This window comes from Rhinichthys klamathensis, unplaced genomic scaffold (genome assembly GCF_029890125.1).
Source record: "Rhinichthys klamathensis goyatoka isolate OS25496 unplaced genomic scaffold, OSU_Roscu_1.1 h1tg000579l_1, whole genome shotgun sequence".
NCBI classification, from domain to species: Eukaryota; Metazoa; Chordata; class Actinopteri; order Cypriniformes; family Leuciscidae; genus Rhinichthys; species Rhinichthys klamathensis.
The window spans coordinates 1,389,585-1,400,897 of record NW_026607043.1 but is presented as its reverse complement, the minus strand read 5'-3'; positions in this window follow the sequence as shown (position 1 = coordinate 1,400,897).

The window sequence follows — 11,313 nt, the reverse complement described above, 5'->3', positions numbered from 1 at the left end:
AGCGATATATGCAGCACTGCTCGCCCCGGTCATCCGTAAACCGTCACAATTTGTGTTTTTTTATTACAAACGGCCAGTAGTAAAGCTCCACACTCGCGATAGAGCGGGTGTGTGTGCGCTTTGGTTGAAAGCGAGCACTGAGTGAAGAAGATCATTTCTCTGAGAGCGGGCGAGTACTGTATAGTATAAAATCGCTTGATTTTAATACAATATTATTAATAAATTGGCACGATATAAAACGATTATATAAAATGATGTGTGCTAAAAGCCAGGTATTGCACTGTGCAGCTCAGACCAAAATCAATGTGGATACATACGGATGTAGTTTCTGTTTAATAAATCGTGAGCTGAACAAGTCATAGCTAGGGTTGGGTACTGTTTCAATTTTAGCGATTCCGATTCTGCTTATCGAATCCGGTTTTCTTATCGATTCTTGTTTCCGATTCCAATATTTTTTGGAGAGAAAAAAAAGGGCAAAAACTTGAAGAATAAATATGTCTACCTTTTATTCTTACCAATTTTAAGCAATAACCAATAAAATGGCTAAAGTAAAAGGAGTCTCTTTAAACAAAGATTGTGTTGATTACATTATTACTCCAGTAGGTGGCAAAAATCAACTGTTAGATTATTTTTTCATTTAATCCTTTATTCAAGAAGACTCGAGAGATTCATTAAAAAACGGTGAATCATCCATTAATTAAACACAGGCTGGATTTCCCGAAACCTTCTTAACGCTACGTCGTTCTTAAGTTACACCTTAAGCTGTACCTTATCGTTAATACGTGTTTCCCGAAACGTTCTTAGTTAAGTATACCTTCTGTAAGTCATATGTTCAGAAGGTTGGTCTGGACCACTCTTAGCTTTACCTTATAACTGTTAACAGGTCGCTATGTAATCATGAACTGCGCTCTCCATGATGACGAGGAAGTATCAGCAAAAGGATTAATTGATTTCTAGCCCATGCATTAACTAACTTCTAGATATATTTATGGAGATGAGAAATAAAAACCCAACCTGTACAGCTATGATAAGCTGTTCGGCCGAGCTTTCCATGTTGTTACGGAAAGGCCAAAGCTGATCAGTTGGTTTTTGTCACATGACCTGCGGTGCGCTTGCGGCATTCTGAAAAGTTGAGATGTTTTCATCTCGCCGTGGCATATGTGCGCCTGGAAAAACAAGCACACTGCACCGCATGCGCGTCGCTTTATTATGGTATTACCGGTGTTGTCACACTTTGATGAACCGGTGGTGAAATATCCTCACCACCATATCCCTACCAACCTTCCGAACGTATGACTTACAGAAGGTATACTTAACTAAGAACGTTTCGGGAAACACGCATTAACGATAAGGTACAGCTTAAAGGTTGTATCAGCGATTTCAGGCCCAAAAATAAATGATCACATTCATCTACTCTTTCCTAACGATCCGCTAGCTGCCGCCCCATAAGCAGGCTGTCAAAAAACGCGTCTCTGTAGGCAGCCTTGGCTCTAAGATCTGCACACAAACACAAACGGGTACAACCACCACTCAAAACCAAAATAAACAGTGTTCCAACCAATCACGGTTGTGTGCAGATCTTAGAGCCAAGGCTGCCTACAGAGACGCGTTTTTTGACAGCCTGCTTATGGGGCGGCAGCTAGCGGATCGTTAGGAAAGAGTAGATGAATGTGATCATTTATTTTTGGGCCTGAAATCGCTGATACAACCTTTAAGGTATAACTTAGGAACGTCGTAGCATTAAGAAGGTTTCGGGAAATCCAGTCCTTATCATTAATAACGTGTTTCCTGAAACGTTCTTAGTGCGCTTTTATTGAGCAGGTCATCCAATAATAGAAATTAGTTATTTACACCAATAATGTGATGCGGCTGCTGGGCAATCTGGTGAGTTTTGGAGGCGGAGCATTGAAGAGAGGGGTGTGTTTGTTTGGGTTGATTCCAAATATCAACAATGTCCAACAGCGTTTTTTAAATATCGCTTACCCCACCTTAATATCTGACAGTTTTTTTTATGTCCATCTATAGTTGCCATCATCTGAAGTCTTCACAAGTGAGGCTGGATCCAAACTGGAGCTGCTGTAATCTCTAGTAAATTTGCTGAGCATCCTGAGATAGAAACAGGGAAGCAACAGGAGAAAGATTAGCATAGCTTCAGTTCGTATTATTTCAGGCAAAAGATGATCATGTGCACTTTTTACTATTTCATCACATATTAACTGTAGAACAAGATTATGAGATGTGTTAATTGAATGCTTGGCTAAAAAGATGTGTCTTTAGTCTAGATTTAAATTGGGAGAGTGTGTCCGAACATTATCAGGAAGGTTATTTATGAAAGTAAAAGAGTAGCAAAACTCGAGAGCATAAAGATGTGAATTTGAGAACTTCCGCTGTAAAATACAAGTCTAAAGTTGAATTTAGAGATTTGCACTCGCAGATGATGTCACAAAACACGCGTCCTCGGGGACTAACGCGACTTAACACATAGACAGTGATATTAAAATAAATAAATGATAACTCCGTAAACACCATACTAATTAAAAATAGCCTATGTACAGTTAAGCGTACAGTTAAGCGTTTTCCTCCCATAGAAAACTTGAAAACGTTCGTTGAAAACGCTTAAAGGTCCCATGGCATGAAAATTTCACTTTGAGGTTTTTTAACTTTAATATGAGTTCCCCTAGCCTGCATATGGTCCCCCAGTGGCTAGAAATTGTGATAGGTGTAAACCAAGCCCTGGGTATCCTGCTCCGCCGTTGAGAAAATGAAAGCTCAGACGGGCCAATCTGGAATCTTCCCCGTATGTCGTCAAACGGGGAAAGGTTACCTCCCCTTTCTCTGCTTTGCCCGCCCAGAGAATTTGGCCTAATTTTGATCTAAAAAACCTACACCCCAGGAAACATTATAAAATAATAAAATAATCCATACTATAGGACCTTTAACTACCTTAATGCATTAAGACAGTGGTATTAAAAGACCAAACTCAGAAAAACAGTATATTATATATTTTTTTATAACTGTTGGATATATAAAGGGGTCATATAATGGTACATGCACTTTTACAAGTTGATAGTACTGAAATGTGTGTTGGCAGTGCTGGTACACTACACAACCATCATAAATGATACAAATCCATCCAGTGTTTTTGTTTTAATCTCCTTATATGTTTTCCCCTGCCTCAAATTGAGCCGTTCGATTTTGTGACGTCACTATATCGATGCCCCTCCCGCGATTGATGATTGACTGCAGCGTTTCAACACAGACCCGCCCGGAGCGAGCTGTCAACGTAGTCCGCCCTGAGCGAGCGTCATCGTAGTCCGCCGTTGTTGATACACTGGAGCAGAATGGCGTCTAAGGCCTCGTTCACACTGCAGGGGCTTAATGCTCAATTCCGATTTTTGAAAAAATTAGATTTTTTTGCAAGGCCGTTCACATTTCCAATTAAATGCGACCTTTTGTGATCGCCTGTGTGAACGTGACATGACCCAGAAATGACCCGCATGCGCAGAAGAGTACTCAACGGTCAACGACGTCACTTGTTGTTTGCGGAAGTAGCATATCAATGACGTGCGAGTCGGATACATGTGACCTGGCCGTTCAGATTGAAGTCTCATTTCAAAAGATCGGATACATATCGGATTTGGACCACATACCCAAGTGGCCTGGGTCGCATTTGAAAAGATCGGATCTGTGTCGTTCAGGGTTAGAGAATTGGGTCGTTTCAGCCTGCAGTGTGAACGTAGCCTTGAGATTGTGGTGTTCTGTTCTTGGGTGCAATAACGAACACAGCAGTCATTTTAATGTTCCTAAATTTGTAAAATTCCTAAAATTGTTTTTGAAGGGAATATTCCCAACAATCAACGTCAATGCTTTTTTGTTTGCGCTAATTATTTCTCACCAGACTGCTTTATAAACGAGGGTCAGTATAAAGCTGGTTTTGCTAAGAAGCTGCTCCTGAAAAAAGAATCGGTACCAGATATTCGTGTTCCTGCTGCTCCTCCAGAAGAAGTGAGTTTAACGTTTTATTTACCTTTAAATGTTAATCTTTGCAAATCGCTTGCACGGTTCACGATGAAGGCGGCTAATGTTTACACTCAGGGTATATTACGCCATGTTTTCTATGTAACGTTACGACATTCTCCATATAATTCATAATCCCACGTTTATAATGAACAACGCGTTATGGTTAATGTGTTATTAAAAACTGTACGCAGGTGTTAAAGTTAAAGTGGTAACACTAAGTTACACCTGGTTTACTTGTCTGTTACTGATTAAGAAGTAATGTCAGTAAAAACAGTTATAACTGCATGAAGATGAATGGTAACACAAAACCGGCAAAATACTGTTTACATCCTGCAAATGCATATGATTCAAGACTATTAACGAAAAGAAAGAACAGAGGGGCGGAGTGAGCAAAGCTCATTATCATTTAAAGGCATATGCACTGAAACGGCGTGCTGAAAACAGAGCTGTTTTTGACCAGGTAAAATGAGTGTTTTCTTACAATACTAATGAGAATTTTTAATAAAAGTATATTACAAAGTTTTCATTTAGACCCTAAAGATTCATATTGACTTGTACAAAAATGGCATTATATGACCCCTTTAAGCCTTAAGCGTTTAGTTTGTTTTCTATGGGAGGTAAACGCTAAATGTATAATTAAACGCATTGCGTTCATATTCTGTGCTCGTTTGTTTTTCTGTACATACTGGTAGTAGGCTTTATTAGTATGGTGTTTGCTGAGTTTGATAATTTCATTTATTTCTTTTAATATCACTATCTAATGCATTTAGCCACGTTACCGTTTTAAGACATCCCAGAGGACGCAGGTTTCATGACATCATCATGTACAAAAAAAAGTCCCATTGGCTAGGCACCACCAACCAATAAAACAACTCATTTGCAACTCCTATGTGCAACTATGTTCTACAAGTGTCATTGTATTTCTGTGAATGGCATTTTAGAGTGCTTTCACATCTGTAGTTCGGTTCATTTGGTCCGGACCAAGGGAGAAAAATTATAGTTTGTAGCATTTTTCAGGCGTTTTGGTTCCTTTTCACACCACACTGATTGCTCTGGTCCGAATCAGTTGATGAAACGAACCAAAATGCAGTCATGTGACAACATCCACATCACTCTTGGCCAGATGGGTCTTGAACGTATTCTCATAACTGCACTTCGATTGTCAGAATTAACGTGCGGGAAAATTCCAACAGAACTCCGGGAATTAAACAAAGAGGAGGAAAATCCGGCAGACAACACGCCGCTTTTTACTATGGAGAGACGGCTGCGTGGGCTGATTGTATCCCTAGTCATAGTTTATTATATAGTTTGTCTACACCACTTTAGGCTAGTCTCAGCCTCAGACGTCACGCCCACGGACCGTTGGCTGAACGTCTGATGCATATGGCACTTTTCTGGAAACACTTCAGGAGTTTCGAAGTCGTGATCTGGTTAGTTGAATTCTACAGGATGTCCGCGAGACGTGTGTGTCGCGTTCTTTATCGGTCCGCCTGGAAACAAATGCCGTGACACCCTTGTGAAAGAAGAAAGCCATTGTGTTTACAACTGTGACAATGAACGCTTACCAGGCTCAACTAAATGCTGGATTTTCAAAAGTATGTGAAGTTCGCAGCTCCATTGTTGCAGTAAACTTGCACAACATTCTAGAATTAATCATTTATTAGATGCACACCGGTCTGTTATTGTAGGGACATCGACATTATATTGCCACGCCCTTAAACTTGACGCGGAACAAAACGAACTGTGATTGGTTGCGTTGCATGTCAGTCTAACTCAGTCTTAGGCGGTCCTTGGCCAAGAAAAGCTGCGATAGAGTCCAGACCTTCTGCCGTCAGTCTGAAGGTCTGGCTACGCGAGACTACTTTAGGCAAACAATAACATTTGAGAATGAAGCGAGGATGCGGCGTGAAAATAATGTTTTATGCAATGCACGCGGCGAGTCACTTAAGGAGGAGGCGACGCGTGCATTAATATTGCTAAACAGTGACATAATCAGCGCAGCTGACTACGGCAGCTGGTTTAGTCCAAAAATGCGCAGTTCTTTGGCAGTTGAGTCTGTTCGAGGTCGGATTACGTACTCACCACAAATGAACCGCTCCAGAGTTTGTTTGAAAGCGTACCGAGACCACCTCTTCGAGGAGTCTCGGTACGCTTGTTTGGTCCGCTTTTGGTGTGCACCGAGTGCGATTGCTGCAGCCACACCGGCCCAAACGAACCGCACCAAGGGGGAAAACGAACTCTAGTGCGATTCAACCGAACTAAATGAGGCAGGTGTGAAAGCACCCTTACACATTTGTGACTACTTGTCTGCAGCTTCAAATCCAGAATACAGGTTTGTGACTATTGTCTGCAAGTGCAAATCTCAACATTCAACTTCAGATTTGTATTTTACAGGTTTTCACATTGAAGCTGTGAGTGTAAATTTTAGCATACAAGTATGTATTGTTCATGCTCTTGAGTCTTGCTACTCTTTTACCTTCATAGTTATTCCAGAGTTTAGGGGTAAAATACGAGAAATCTCCTTTAGTGGACTTTGATATGCTGGGCACTACTTACTGATCTATATAAATGACTTTATTGCGCATGACGTCATGTAAAGTGAAGCCACCATAACCATATTCTATTGAATTAATAGGAAATCATCTGATTTGAATGAGAAAACATGACCTAACGAGTCAGCGTTTTTATATATGAATACTATACATTCTTACAATGTAAACATCCTAAACATTTCTGATTATCATCAATGTTGAAAACAGTTGTGCTGATTGTTGTGTTTGTGCGAACCATTGTAACAGTTTAAACCATTTTCCCCCCCTCCAGGATTTATTGTTAAATAGACCCCAAACATATAAACATAGTTTACACTAATGTTCAAACATTTGGGGTCAATAAGATAAAAAAAATATAAAAAAAAATTACTCAGCAAGGATGCATTAAATTGACCAAAAGAGAGAGTAACGATTTCTTTCAAATAAATGCAGGTTTTTTTATTTTCTATTCATCAAATAATCCTGAAAAACACAAAAATATGAAGCAGCACAACTGTTTTCAACACTGATAATAATCAGAAATGTTTCTTGAGCATCAAATCATCATATTAGATTTAGAATGATTTCTGAAGGATCATGTGAAGCTGTGATGCTGAAAATTCAGCTTTGATCACAGGAATTAATTACATTTTACAATATATTAACATAGAAAACAGTATTTTAACAATATTAACAATATTATTGTTTTTAATGCTGTCATAAGAGACATAAACATTTGTACCAACACAATTAGTGTATGTTTGACGTTTTACTTACTAATCACATGGTTGATCAATAGTGCTGTAGAGATGATGATCAGCTCCACTCTGCTACGGTGCAGGGCATCAGCATTGAAGGATCTAGGAACACAACAAACCATTTGTCACAGAGCCAACAATATTATTATAAAATGTCAGGTTTATTAAAAGGAAAGAAGCTACAGCAGAGGGGAAATGCAGAAAAGAGAAAGAATAAAGTATATACAGAAAAATTATTTCTTAATTAGGATAACAGAATTTGTTTTTGGGTTTAACGTTACTTATTTATTTAATATTGCTCATACAGTGTAACTTACGTTTGGATGTCAAAACCTTCTTAAAATAAATTAAACAAATAAATAATTAAACAAAATAACAGATGCATGGTGATATAGCATGCTAGGTGAAACATATTGTGATCAAATGGACATGACGTTCTTTAATGAGCTTCCTCGGTTCACCTGTGTTTCCCACTTCTCCGGCAGCAGATTTCTTCAGAAATGTTGAAGTCGTGGAGCTTTCTCTCTGTTATGGGTTATTTTGTTACTACTGAAATCACAGAACATTTTTTTTCATCAATATTTGTTTACCATTGAGCTAGTTTCAGCCAATTTTCTCGCTCCGTGTAAGTAACATCACCGATTACATATACGTTTATGTTTACGTTTGTGTTAGCTAAATAAATTAGCTCACTTCCAAGTAAAACCTTTACAAAACCTCTCATCTACACATAAGAGGTGATTAAAAGCCCAAACTTTCATAAATAAAAGCTCAACCGAGTTAACGTTAGCTTAACTTACCTCTTCTAAAAACGGTTGAGATGCTAACGGACTTTTTCCGAAGACACTAAACCATGTCTATAAAGTAAATATTCAACAGAAGCGTGTCAATTACAAGTAAGGGAAATGTCAAAAACAGTTGTGTGTATTATTCGTGTGCTTTTAGAGACTATTCTCACCTGAAAGCAGTGAAAACAACAGCGAGAGAGGGAGTTTTGCTGTTTGCCAGTAGCAGTGGTCCGGTCCCGCGCCGTTTCCATGGCAACTCTGCGCCGCGGGCGCGGCCGCTCCAGTGTTTGAGAGCGAATCGAAAATTCACGCGCACGGCCATTGATTAAACCACGTCAAAATCATGCAGCACTTAAATTAAATTATGAATTTAAAACTGATTTTGGAGATATATGACTAGTTCATAGGTGCAATGGCCTATGCCCACACATAATACTGCGGTCACAAGAATAATACAAATAAAATAAAAACTTTTGATTATTATTTATTTATTATTTGATTATTCGCATTATTTATTCTTTAGTTATTTTTTCTAAAGTATAGGCCTACTCCTGGTAAGTGTTAATTGCTTTTACCACGGGCTTAAAGTAAAAAGTTGTCTGTGAAAAATAGTTTAATTTAATTGATGGTGAGATTACTATATTTTCATGTCAATCTGTGTTCATTTTGACCACGAACCATGCGCTGTCACTTAATTCATCGCGTGCAGCCATTCATCCCTTTAAAAACGAACGATAAATAGTGCTGAACATGTCTGAGACGGAGAGTTTTGAATTGTGCAGCGCAGCCTATAGCTCTATAGGCCTATGTCTAAAATGACCAGCCATTTCTCATATTTTTTATCACATAATTTATCAAAATGGTTAATTATAAAATAAATTGTGTTGTTTGAATGCTTGAGATGGACCCGCGCAAACGCGACATCGGCCTCCCGTATAGTGGGCCGACTCAAAGCCGACGTAACGGAGCTTGTTAGAGCACTGACAGACAGGAGATCTGCCTATGCCTGGCCGACGCCTCTGCGATGTTATAGGGAGGGAGGCCGACGCTCGATGTGGGGCCGACGTTGGTCAGACGTACGTGTGCTATCTGGGTTTGTATTTTAACTCAGGAGAGGAGTTAGCTAGTTGTGCTGTGCATGAGTAGGCTAAAGTGCACGAGAAATGTGATCGTTATGATTAACGTTACCATGCAGGGGAAACACATTGGATTATACATTATTTTTATTTAATATAAATGCACAACATTTTTATATACATTTTATATGGAAGTTTTTTGATTTATATTAATTTACATTCAAAGTTGCAACAATACGGTATTATTTCAATTTGAATGTATGATAACGTTTTGTTAATAAAAGTACATATGGATTTATAATATACCGGTAAGCATATTTTATATTAAACTATGGTGTTTAATGTTTATTTGTTTACACCATTGTCCATCTGCGCGACTCTGATGTCGTCTGTATTTGATGACGTCACAGCCCGGCGTTGCAAATAAAGTACGCATATTGTCAAATGTTTGCAAAATATTATAGCCTATATTAATACTTAAATGCAGATTACTTAAATATTTATTTAAGTACTTAATTGTAGCCCAGCTACGTTAGATGCACATTCTTTAATTTCTAATAATGAAAAAAGCAACAACAGTCCTTCAGACAATGTAGCCTACCATAAGCTTTTCTTTCCACAATAGACAGCAACCTGTGACCTGTGCATGCCTTTTTAAAATTATGTAACTGTCTGCTGCACCCTCTATGGCTGCACCGCACACTCCTGTTCTCTCCTGCACATTCAATGAAATCTGTCCATTGATTGTGTGTTCATTATTTCTCTCTGCAGGGGGAGGCCTGGGGAGAGGAGTGGATCTCAGGTCTCCTACACTCTCGCTGCTGTGAACCTCAGCTGTATATTGGATAAAAGCTTTATTGATTCTTGGAGCTGTGTAGAGATTTTCCATGTGTTTTTCTGATTTATGTTCACTTTCAGAATGTCCAGTTATTGGGATACATTTTTGTTTTTACTCTATATTAAAATGTATTTTAAAATGAAAGGTAATGACTAATGAGACAAGATAACTAATTTGAGACTTGAGTCAATTCATGTACCTCTCAATTGCAGTACACTTCAATGTCCACTCTGTGGCAGTCTGTGGATATTCCTTTTAGCTATGCTCACAGGAAAAAGGAAAAACATGGATTTTCATATATTTCAATTTATATGTTGACAAATACATCTTAAAATGATGTGCAACCGTTATCATATGTCAAACAGCATTGTAGCTATAAATATGTGTGCTTTTATTTTCTTCACTTTACTCAGGTCTACAAAGAGCTAGCGGCTGTCACTGACAAAACAACTTTTGACTCATGCATCTGGCTAATGCATTGCATATTCATTATATTCTTTGTTGCAGAGTCCAAATCTAAAGCCACCTGTCTGGTGGGTTATTTTGAGTCATTAAAAACCTTGATTATGAATAAATTTGTTTAGTTTTGTTTTGTTTGTTTGTGTTTTCACAGAGGAGAACGAGAACAGGGTGCATGCTGAAGAGAAGTGGCCATTTGAGAACAGTGAAAATGTGCCCTTCTGCAACTCTGTGTCCAAGCACAAACAAGCTGAAGAAGATGAAATCGTCATTGTCCCACATGTCTCTCCTGACCATGACCTCACTGTGAGTATTAGTTTTATTTTTGACAGATTTGTAGTGAACCGTTATTGTGTATTATTTTATACATTGATGTATATATGTCTCACAAAAAAACAGTATTAAGAAAAAAACTACATTATATATTTTCATGTGATGTAAAACTGTATATTTATTATTATTATTAGGTCTATCGTGCTAAAGAATCTCTATTTACATTGTTTTTTCTTCCTTGTGGATTACTGTAGTAAAAACATACCTGTGACGGTGTCAGGAGGCCTAGTCTCTACAAACAAAACCATAGGTGACAAAACAAGGATGTAGGTGGGGTTAACAGGTTAATCGTGGTGATTAATGTGATGTTATCCAGTGTTAAGTGGACAGAAGGAGATATCCAGCTTTACAGAAGCAGGATAGACTGTCTTGTCTGGACAGTTACTCTTACTGGAGTTTTGTGTGCTCTTCTGGGTGTGGTACTGAGATGCTACTTCTTCCTCATGGATGACTGAGAGCGGGACCAGAAATCCTGTCATGTGGCAGAAAATAAATGGGTGGAGCACTCTT